General features: G+C 36.7%; 1 protein-coding gene across 1 annotated transcript in view; it reads right to left on the minus strand.

The window, feature by feature from the left end:
• LOC107743214 (collagen alpha-1(XIV) chain-like) overlaps nucleotides 1–12759 on the minus strand; it is a 126598-nt gene that overhangs the window by 100003 nt on the left and 13836 nt on the right. The window lies entirely within an intron of this gene.

Below are 12759 nucleotides of genomic sequence, written 5' to 3' on the forward strand. Positions count from 1 at the left end.
CAGTGCCTATGTCGTACACTATGCTTGTCTAGTGTCTGATATATCTATCTATTTGGTAAGTAGCTCTCAAGTAAGTTGGACAATATACCCTCAGCTGGTCACCAGAGAAAACTTAACCCCTTCATGATAATACAAGATTTGTCTACTCATGAAGGTATGTTTATGAAAGTAAAGTTAGGACTTTTTTAGAACTTTAAGGTTTTTTTTTTGTAAATAAATATTAAGGAATAAATTTAATGTAACACAATATGTCAGTATGTCTCTAAATGTAAATGCCTTGTATTAGCAATGCTTCAGAGTTTGAAAAAAACTAAATTCAACAGATCTCCATTACATTTCAGTTCATTTTACAGAATTTATATACTGAAATAACTATTACTCTACCTTCTGTTCACACTGCAAAAGTGATGGTTTCCTCTATATTTTTGTCTTATTTTCCAGTGGAAATGTCTAAAGATTCTTAACTCATTTACTTGAGAAGCAAAACAAAAAAATTAAAAAGCCTTATTTTATGAGAAATTGATCGAGTTGCCATTTGTGGTGAAAACAGGAACAATTATCTGCCTGTGGGCTTAGAAAAATTCTACTTAATTCATAGGAGGAAAAAGTTTTATTACCCCACTGACAGATATTGTTTCTTATTTTAAAAATAAATTCATTTGTTCACACTTGACCAATTCTCACTATTAACTATTAACTACTACTTTTGCCCCAATAAACTCCTAATTTGCTGCTTATTAATAGTTAGTGTGGTAGTTGTTAAGTTTAGGTATTGGGTCGGATCAAAGAATCTAAAATATGTTCAATGCAGAATAAGATATTCATATGTGCTTTATAAGTACTAATAAACAACCAATATGCTAGTAATATGCATGCTAATAAGTAATAGTGAGAATTGGTCCCTATACTAAAGTGTAACTATTCATTTAATTTTGTTCCAATTCTCAGAAAACAAACTTCCTATGTTCAATTGTATGTATGCAACGTTTAATGTTATTTAAGACTTTCTGCTCTGATTTAAAACTTTTATAACCTCAGAATTGGTGAAAACGTGAATTAAGACTTTTTAGGACCTTTTTAAGAGCTGCATAAACCCTGCTACTTCATGTTGAGGTCTTGATCACCCTGTTGGGGGTCGTTTTGCGATAATGACCATCTGACTGTACATTATCCATTACTTGTACCCCATTACATCATCATGTTGAAGTCATACCAGATATCAATTTTACTGGCACATCCCCAACAGCCATTATGGGCGATCCTCACAGGGGTTAATTAGCACTCATTTTCATTAAGCTATAGGCCAGACAGGGTGAAGTCTAAAAGCAGCAACAGCTTTGAGAGATGTCGCACTTTAGCACGAGACTTTGAAATGTGAGCTTGGGGAATTTTTGCCAGAGAGGGAGAGAATGTGGATGAGAAACAAAGAGCGAGAAAAGCCCACCACAGTGTCCTCTGCTGTAATGAGTGAACTACTTTTCATGTTCAGAAGCACCCTACATTAGCTTCAGTGCCGTCTGATCTCTGACCTTCTTCTCATGTGCGGGTGAAGGGCAGGACAGAGGATCGCTATCCCACAAGAGCCACTATTAACCAACTCGGTGTTTCATCAATTGCCAGTCAAACCAACCCACACCACACCAAAACTCTATGTGCATCATAAAAAAAACAGTCCTTACAAAAAATGACCAGAGGCACTACTAAATCCTGAAGGAGGTCCAGGGCCTAAATAAATGATAACACTGGAGATTAACGTGGCGATACATTTTAGAGCCTGAGTGTGCTTCCTCCCAATGGTTTGGCAGATGTTATGAAAATATCAGTTTGCCCTCGTGTTGTGCCTTCCCTCAGGCCTTGAGCGCTGGCACTTTATATGGGCGAGGTGTCAGAGGAGAACTCTTTATTGAGTCATCCATTAGCCGCCCAACACAGCTTTAAACAGCCGTTTGTTGGGTTGCCCCAATTTTAGGCACTATATCTATTAAAATATAATGAGAATTTGTGCTCTTTGAAAAGAAACAAGTCAGCTTCAATCTGACCGCAAAAAGTATGTTGCAAAAGCTCAATTTCTTAATCTAAACTGAATTCTTTTTATGTTGATTTTCAATTTTAAAAAATCTACAAAACCTTATTTACATACAAATAAACAATGTATAAGACATTAAAACTTGTTGTTGGAAAATCAGTGTTATTTTAGTATTATTTATATATTTATTATCTATTATATTATTATATTATCTATCGATCTATTATATTATTTATTAATGTTTTAATTAACTTTTTTATATTTAATTTTTTTTTTCATTTTAGTAATTTTGTAATATGCTTTTATCATTTTTAGTAGTTTCTTTTAAAATATTTTTATTTAGATTTAATTTACTTTTATTTCAGTTTGTTTACATTTTTTTAGTACCTCAACTTTCGCTAATTTTAGTTAGCTACCAAGGCAACATTTCTAATTTCAAATTCAATTCAAATTTATTTCAGCTTTATTTCAATTATCAAAAATAATTGTAATAGTTTTAGTTAACAAGAACAACACTGCAGAGAAAATGTAATATAATAATACACTGAATTAAAAAAATAGCAATGGTTTAAACGTTATTACATTTTGATTTATGTTTAAAGGGGTCATAGGATGCCCATTTTCCACAAGTTGATATAAATCCACTGCGTCTTCAGTCGGCTCAGATGTCGGGAGTAAATGACGACTGCTATGTTCATTATTACATCCAACAACAGAACACCTCAATCGCTTAGGAGTCATTCTTGTCTACATCTGCTCTGGTGGTGAAACAATGGCGGACTGATGACAGCTCACTCAGGGCGGGTCTAAGGTAAGACACCAGTCCAGTCTGTGCTGAAACGCTACTGTCAATCAAACTATCGTGGGAGGGGCCTGTCTGTGTGATGTCACACAGACAGGCATCTGAGATCGGCTCGAGTTGAGAAAGAGGAAAACATTTAACCAGATTTTTAAAAAACCACTGGGTGGATTTTTATCATTATAGGGTGGTTGTGTACACACACTGCCAACACACATTTCAGTTCAAACAACTTGTAAAAGTGCATGTAGCATCCTATGACCCCTTTAAAATGTATACATAAATACATTTAAAAGAAATTTTGGTTCTCACATAAAACTTATTTTAAGGGCGATTACATATATTTACTGGAAACCAAAAACTGATTAAAACAATAATTTTGCAGTGTTTTTCAACACAAATTTCTTTTTATTATAATGTTGGATTGTTCCCTAAAGAAAATTTCATCCAAGATTTAAAATCTTAATGACCTTGAATCACTGCCAAGCTCTCCTCCCAGGCGTATGAATTCACGGAGAGGGACCAACACATCATACTCCCAGATGCTTAATGGTGCTTGTGCAGAGGACAAGCTCCACACATATATTCAGAGTTATGCCCCGCTGGATTATTACTGATTCCCCCCCCGGTGGGCGGCACTGGAGCGGAGGTTTTATTACCTCACTAGAGCAGTGTGTTGTAAATACCCATCACACACCTGAGCTGAGACTTTCATTAGCGTGCATCAGACGTCCCACAGATCACATGCAAGGTGGGAGGTGAATGGGGACGTTGACTTGAGCAAAATGAAAGAAAAGAAAGCAAAAGAAAAGGAAACTAAATTGGACAGATTTGGTCAGGGGACACAGAGACAAAGACAGTCAGGATTTCCGACAGACAGACAGACAGACAGACAGACAGACAGATAGATAGATAGATAGATAGATAGATAGATGATTTATTCCTGTGAATTTCTTAAGTGTGTTCTTAAAATAGTGTCTTAAGTGTGCCCATGATGCTTAAGAAATCAAATGTTGAAAACACTGTGCTGCTAAATTGCCTTCAATTTAATGCATCCTTACTGAATATATAGGCTAATAAGTATTAAATAAATGAATTAATGAATAAATTATATATTATTATATATATATTATATATACATATTCAACTGACCCCATAGCTAATTTTGTTACTTAATCGTATTACCCCTTTTAAATGGTACTGTAATAAATATAAATTATTATTATTATTATTATTTTAAACAAATTATGTTTAGAGTTTATGTCAGCATAAACTTAAAAAATTAAATAAGTAAAAAATAAACGTGTTTCAAGAAATATGATGTAAAAATAATTCTGAATATCTTATGAAAAATTATTAAGTATTTGTATCTATATTTTTACAGGAAAATAAGACAAAACACTGATTATAAAATGTATATATTTTTTACATGCATTACCACAGGCACTTCTAATTGGTACATACTACAAAAAAAGATCTGTCCTAAGCAATAAATTCTCACATCAGTAACCTCATCATCAGAATGACACAATCATGTACTGCTGACAATGTTACAGCTGTCGGATCTGCTCTACATCTTCTCACTACGTGTTTGAAGAGAAACAAGGACAATGTGAAACGTTCAATATAAACCGCAACTCTTCATCCCAAAATTGCTCAATGAAAGTTTGCAGCTGAGACCCCATGCAGCAAATGCAGATTTGCACACACACACACACAGAGATTAAATATACTGCTCTCCAGGCATCATACCAACTCTTGATGATTACATCAGTGCCTCACTGGCCCTGAGCTGCCCTCTCTCTTAATTACAGGAAGGGATATTAAATCAGGCATGAACCAGGGCGTCCCTCTGCAATAGTCTCATGCATGGAGGATGTAATTTACATTTACTTCCTGCTGGAACATCTACAGTAACTCAAAAGCTTATGGTAATGGAGGGTAATAAACAAACAGGGGTCATAGAAACCAAAATTCGCCGTGGGATTGGACGTTGACCTGTCTTGAATGTTCCGAGCTCAAAGAAAAATATTTCTAATGCAGACAAGGGACCAGATTAGAGGGGAAAGAAACCTCTTAACAGCTTCAGTTTAATCCAAACCCTCGGTCCCCAACGGCCATAACCGAAACAGCACTATTGAAATGAAGCCAACAGCAGTTGATCCCTCACTCACGCTGATTCTGCCTAATGCCTATAACAGGTCTTTTGAGGACTTCCTGATCTAGTACTGTAGTTGTAATGAAAAATTCAATCAAGCCTTAATAAACAGCTGGCCTATCTAGAGTTTGTTTGCTTAGTATGGGCGAAAGGCCAGGCGGGCAGCTGTGTGGCGCTAAGCAGCTGTAATGGCCTTTAGTTTCACATCTGGCACGGCAAAGATCAGCGGTCTCTCTTGCAGTATGGCTGACATGATTACACCAGTGCTACTACAAATTAATCACAAAACAGATTCCACATATACTCACTTAATCAGCAGAAGATTAAGAGGGCACGGCTGCAGCGCTGAACGAGCGATAAGGCTGGAATTTTAAACAGAGAAATAGTCCTAGTGTACTAGGTGATGGTGTTTGAGGCACATTTTTTTTTACTAGAAATAAAAAAATAATAATAAAATTGTTGATGCAGATGGAATGTTTCCTGCTTTATTATTATTTAGTGGCAATACAACACAGCTACTGAATATACTGCTTGAATATATAAATCAGTCTAGTTTGATATGACAAATTACCCTTTGAGTGATTTATTTTTAGTGAAACAAAAACATACAGAGCAACCACCAAGTCAGGTTCACAGACAAATTAATCCTGTGAATCTGTATTTTAGTGAATCAATACCATGCAGATTCTTAAATGAATGACTCTTTGGTGTTGGTTATTTTTTGAGAATCAAATCCATATTATGTGACCAGTGCAGTCAGATTCCCAAACAAATTACTTATTTCAATCTGTTCTTTTAGTAAATCAAAATCTTTTTGTAAGCATACAGGTGCATCTCAATAAATTAGAATGTCGTGGAAAAGTTCATTTATTTCAGTAATTCAACTCAAATTGTGAAACTTGTGTATTAAATAAATTCAATGCACACAGACTGAAGTAGTTTAAGTCTTTGGTTCTTTTAATTGTGATGATTTTGGCTCAAGTCAGACTCTCTAACTAATGACTCCTTTGAGTAGGTTCTTTTTAGTGAATCAAAATCATTTGGTGTGACTAGTGCAGCCAGATTCCCAAAGAACGGACTTATTTTAATCTGTTCTTTTAGTGAATCAAAACCATATAGATTCTTAAACATACATCAATCTAGTCAGACTCTCTAACTAATGACTCTTTTGAGTAGGTTCTTTTTAGTGAATCAAATCCATTCAGCTTGACTAGTGCAGTCAGATTCCCAAACAAATTGAATCGGTTCTTTTAGTAAATTCTTAAACGAACAACGCTTTTGAGCAGGTTATTTTAAATGAATCCAAACCATACAGCATGACTAGGGTTTTTTAATTGACTCCTGAACAAATTAATCTTATTTTTAGTGAATTTAAGACATATAGCTTTACAGAATTAACTTGAGGATTAAACCAGTGTAGATACTAATTCGTTCTTTATATGACAACTTAATTAAACATATATATTTTTGCTGTTTTGTCAGTGGCATATTATAAAAATGAATGAATGAAAGATCATTTCTTGTTTGTTTGTTTGTTTATTTAGTCTTGATTAGTTCAAAAGGGTATTTACTATATTATCCAAATTATGGTAATTTTTTTTCTAATATTTTATCCTCATAAAAAAAAAAAAAGTATTTATAATAGTGCTGTCAAACGATTAATCGTGATTAATCGCATCCAAAATAAAAGTTTTTGTTTACATAATATATGTGTGTACTGAGGATATTTATTATGTATATATAAATACACACACATTCAGTATATATTTTGATATTTACATGCATATACATTTATATATTTATATTCTTATATTTTATATTATATATAAATATATTTAATATATAAACAACATATTTTTCTTAAATATATACATGCATGTGTTTGTATTTATATATACATATTAAATATACACAGTACACACACATATATTATGTAAACAAAAACTTTTATTTTGGATGCGATTAATCGCGATTAATCGTTTAACAGCACTAATTTAGAATAATCTTATTAATCTAATTGTTAAGAGTTTATTTGTGATTCAGGCAATTAATTAATTAATTGCCTGAATCACTGCCTGTGTTTAAGTAGTATGGATAGGGTAGGCTATTTATAGCAATCTCGTTCCAGGAACAACAACAGATATTAGATCCAGAACCATCCTACTTGTGTAAATCAAGCTGTGCGTGTTTGACAGCCTTACCGAAGAATGCACAGTGATTAAATATTAAATGAATTGGTATAACATGTAATTTTAATGCATTCTAGTCATATAGAAGTATTCCTAAACACACTTCCAGGCAGATGTGTACAGCATTCAAATTTTAAGACGTAGTTCAGCTGACACACCGAAAAAGTGGCCTATCTGCGATTTGACATGCTGCTTCATCGTAGCCAAACGCTCTGCCTATCGGCTCCCTCCACCAGCGGGCCGCGGGGCCTGATAAGACGTCACACTCCGAAAGTCTCCTTCAGAGAAAGTCCTGGAGCTCCTTCCTCCTTGTGAGGAAGATCCAGAGCGTTGTCCTTATCACTGCCTACCTCAGCAACCTGCCACCTGAGACCGAAGCCAAAATAGACATTATTAGTATTCCCAGTGCGTCGCACACCCTAATGCAGGGCAGCGGAGCGCTTTAAAGGACAGCCATCTCTGCACCTTATACAGCACCTCCAAGAATAATGTTCTACACCAATGATTGCTTATTAAAAGCGCCTCCCTCTGCAAAAAAATCTCACATTAAAAATACCATCAGATGAGGCCGATTTTGATTAGAAAAAAGGTCACTTGAGGTGAAGCAAAGTGTCCCCCATGCAGTCACCTTGGGTTCTCTCAGGGAGTGATATCATCTCTCTGTAGATTACAGTGGCTCCAGGTACTGAATTCCTAAATAACAGCCCTCTCACCTTACTTCAGTGCCCTGCCCTCTGACAAAAAAAGGTCAGAAAAGACCATTATCAGGCCTTTCTTCCCACACTATTATCAGGGAGAAGGGGGATTGTGTGAAACAGACCTGACCGTTGACCCCCACCGCCTTTTCCAGCGAGCCCAGACAAAGACTATCATGCCCAGACAGTGGAAGTTGCATTCTGAATACCTTTCTCATTAAACAATCATGTTTGGTCAATGTTTTTGACTGAATCTTTAAAATGAACAAACCATTCTCTACTTTTTTTTTTTTTACTTAAACCATGTTTCTGCATTAAAAAACTGACTGACTTTATGTGTGAATGAGACTCTGAGTGATAAAAATGACTGATGACCATACATAATTTAAAGGACATGAAGACGTTATTGAAACTCTAATTCATTTCGACTAGCTTGGTAAAATCATGCACAAAATTTGGAGTATGCAGGTAAAAATAACAGATTTTTGGTCATTTGTGGAGAAAACAATGACTCGAAAGAGTCAGCTTGTTTCAGTCGTCAACAAATAATGACTCATAACACACATGAGATGCTAATTTGTGCTGGAGTCGATGGCCTCGTGGGCAGCACTCCGACACACGGCGTGGCTGTGCTTCAGGCGACCCAAGTTTGAGTCTCTCTCTCCCACTTCACTTCCTGTCTTCTCTCCAACTGTACTATCAAAATAAAGGCACAAAAAAAATGCTCAAATGTTGCCACCGACTTGTGTAACAATGAAACTTGAAGAATGTGTGAACAAATCTTTCTGGTGAATGGATTCTAAAGATTTGATTCACTTGGATGAATAAAAATTCTTCTGAATCTGAAAAAAAACTTGATGTCATAAGTTTAGGGTCAGAAAAATGTTTTTTTGTAAACAGTCTCATATGTTTGTTGGAACTGATGTCCTCGTTGGCAGCGCTCTGACATGTGGCACAGCCAGGCAACACGAGTTTGAGTCCTGGCTCAAGATCCTTTCCTGATCCCACCTCCGTCTCTCTCCCACTTCACTTCCTGTTCTCTCTACAACTGTCCTACAGAAAATAAAGGCCAAAAATAAATCTTATGTTTCTTATGTTTATCAAGGCTGCATTTATTTAAACAGAAATACAGTAAAAAATTATAATATTGTGAAATATTATTACAATTTAATATATTGTTTAAATATGTTTTCTATTTCAATATATTTAAAATACATATTGTATTTATTCATGTGGTGAGAAGCAGAATTTCAGCAGCCATTACTTTAGTCTTCAGTGTCGCATGAACCTTAAAAAATATTCTAATATGCTGATTTGGTGCTCAAGAAACAGTTCTTGTTATTAATGTTTAGTGCTTATTATTTTTGAGGAAATTAATTACTTTTTATGCATCCCTGCAGTATTAATTATTCTTAAAAAAAAAAAAAAGTAAGGTCGTTCTGACAAAAAAAAAAATATTCAAGGCTCATGAACATAAATTAGCAGCAACTGATTTTCAGAAAAGTCAGGAAATGTGCAGTAGCCACATATCAGAATTACTGCTTGCCATTTAAGTGTTTGTTTGTTCATTTGACTGCACAGCCAGCTACAATTTTTTTTCTTCGCCTCATATATATACCCACAGATGTTGAGCATGAATCACAGTTACAGACATCCCATAAAGACCTGTTTGGTGAGAAGATAAAAAGCAACAGCTTTGTGTTTATGCCACCTTTTTAATTTGCTTCTGGAAATGCTCATTTGTGAATAAGAGGATTGGGAAGAGATATAAAAATCTGACCTTTTTGTTGAGCTCAAAGTGTCATTTCACAGCCCTGATGGCACGGATCCTCAGATAACCATTTACTTTCACTCTGCCTGCTTGGACACATTCCCAGGGATGGCAAATCAAAGAAGAGTATGATTTTGTGATAGCCCACCATCCCATCCCACCAGCACACACACACACAGATACAGGCAGCAGGACATCATCTATCTGTCTGAATATGCCTTGTGCCAGCGATAACCCTCTTGTGGCAATTCCCATCATCAAGTTCACGCTTTGAAACATTATGTCATTGTTATTCTGCGCTAATGAGATCTTAAGCAGAGAATCAAATTAGTGCTCAGTCATAATCAAAGTGTGCAGTCATTCTTAACAGAACTGAACAGAATCAGAGCTCCACCACCCACTTGGAGTCCGTGTGCCAAATCCTGCCAACTCTGACAGCAGCCTGAAGAGGAAAACAGGACAGCTAAGGTCTGTGTGAGCCATACCAATTTCAAGCCTCTGCCACTTGGCAGGCACACAGAGGTGTTCTAAATTAAAGACTCCGAACAACAGATGCGAAACCACGTAGCACAAAAGCCGTCTTACAGAGGGACCCGAGTTAAATGCTTCACTCAAGAGCACATTTCAGCCTCCAAGCAGCCTGGGCTGTTTTTACACCCACTAAACATCAATGTTCACGGCTAAACAAAGCCGAATCTCTCTTTTGAGCCAAGCAAAAAGCCAACTGAGAAGGGCTGGAGACACGTCTCTTGCACAGTCAACCATGAGTTCAGAAACCTTACCCTCGCATTCAACCTCCTCGGTTTCATCTGTACTTTGTAACATAGCTTTTAGGTCAAAACTCCAGCATATATTCCTCTGAGTACACTAATGCCCTCAGAATTGTAACAAATTGCTGTTATATTGGACTGGGCTGAGATACTAAGGTCTGGCCCTGAGAGACATCAGCAGAAACTTTCAGACAGGAACATCATCTTTGACTTTGACTTCCTGAACATGCTCATTTTGTCAAGTATGCCAGGGACATAAAAACCGGCGATGATGGGATCTACAGAGAGATGCCCCCTGCAACTTCAGCCAGTTTCAGTTCTTATACATCACTGACAACAGCGCGGCTGAAATATCTTGACAGGAGGGCAGCTCTCACTGGAAAAACAGCAATGATAAGTCTCAGAAGAACGTATGGAGAAATTCATATAGCTTATAATGTTATAAAGTGAAAGATAAAAGGAAAAGTGACTTTGAAAAGGAAGACCCACAAGAGAAGAGCCCCTAGAAAAGAAGAACCACAAGAGATATGTCTTCAATATCTCAGTTGTCTCTGAAATGAGTGAATAGAGATTTTCATGTATTGCATACGTTTTCTCCTGAGAAAAAGAGTCTCATGTTTTCTCAAGAGTTTCAACGTCACATTCACAAAATGTGTCCCAAGATACCAAAGTTTGCCAAAATTTGAGATTTTAATATGAACTTAAATATTTCCCAACAAATTCTCTCAAGACTAGGAAGAAATTGATATGAGGTATCAATTTCAGAACTTATACCAATACACTAATCAGTGCAATCCATAGCCATTTAACTTTTTATCAATTTAGTGGCAAATTCACAGAATTTGTACGATCTCATTCAATCTGCTTATGTCCCACTGACAGTTAGGTTTAGGGGTGGATCTTAACGCTTAGATTTTTCTAAAATATAAGTTGTTTCATACAAATCAAATACTACAAATTCCATCAAAATGACCCGTTCATAAAATAGTTCCCTTTCATGGGAACTTCGAACTGCGTCCTCTAGGGGTCGCTATGGGGAACGCCTCGTCGTGACCCGTGTCTGAAGCATACATTGAAAAAACACCAACTCGTTGGCCGGCGACAGCCATGACGTCACTACCGGTGCGACTATAGTATAAATAGGCGCCGGGAGCACACATCATTCTCTTCTTCGTCTTCACTGACCGGTCTGTTTGAAGCGTGCATTCCAAAAAGCAAAGTAAGAGCTTTTTCTTTCCTACTATGGCGAGCACTAGCGAAGCGTTTAGAAAGTGTGTACATCCGTGCTGGGCAAAAATCAAGCTTAAATGGATTAGACTCACTGTTAAAAAAAAAACCTTTTACAACTTAATGCTGCCTTGAAATTTAAGCTTAGTCAAATTGAAATATGAAGTTGGTGAAAACGTCTTAGGTTACTTATGTAACCATGGTTCCCTGAGTAGGGAACGAGACACTGCGTCCTCTAGGTTTCTTGCCATGCTGCGGACGCAAGCTTCAGATGAAGAAGTGAATGATGTGTGCTCCCGGCGCTTATTTATACTATAGTCGCACCGGTAGTGACGTCATGGCTGTCGCCGGCCAAAGAGTTGGTGTTTTTTCAATGTATGCTTCAGACACGGGTCACGACGAGGCGTTCCCCATAGCGACCCCTAGAGGACGCAGTGTCTCGTTCCCTACTCAGGGAACCATGGTTACATAAGTAACCTGAGACGTTATGTTTTCATATGAAAACGGATTGTTGATAATTGTGTGAAATAACTGCCTCATGTTCATCCCTCCTAAAGACTTTTAACATCTGAAACAAGGCTGATACTTCAAAAGGAAAACCCTGAGAACTCCATTAAAGGGATAGTTCACCCAAAAACAAAAATTACTCACCCTCAAGCCATCCTAGGTGTATATTACTTTCTTCTTTCAGATGAATATAGTCAGAGTTATATTAAAAAATGTCTTGGCTCTTCCGAGCTTTATAATGGCAGTGAAATGGGGTTGAGATTTTGAAGCCCAAAAAAGTGCATATATCCTTAGTAAAAGTACTCCACACGGCTCTGGGTGGTTAATAAAGGCCTTCTGAAGCAAAGTGTAAGAACAATATCCATATTTAAATCTTTATAAACCTTAATCTCTAGCTTCTGCTAACTATCATACACGTGTTCACAAGAAAGTGGCTTTTCAGCGTTTGACGTATGAAGTTTTAAATATGAATCTTTGTCTTACACAAAAGCATCGATTAATTTCAGAAGGCCTTTATTAACCCCCCGGAGCCGTCTGGAGTACTTTTATAATAGATGGATGCACTTTTTGGGGCTTCAAAATCTCGCCCCCCCCCCCCCCTTCCCTCCCTTTTTAAA

The sequence above is a fragment of the Sinocyclocheilus rhinocerous genome, unplaced genomic scaffold (genome assembly GCF_001515625.1).
Source record: "Sinocyclocheilus rhinocerous isolate Xijiao unplaced genomic scaffold, SAMN03320098_v1.1 scaffold946, whole genome shotgun sequence".
Taxonomy (NCBI): domain Eukaryota; kingdom Metazoa; phylum Chordata; class Actinopteri; order Cypriniformes; family Cyprinidae; genus Sinocyclocheilus; species Sinocyclocheilus rhinocerous.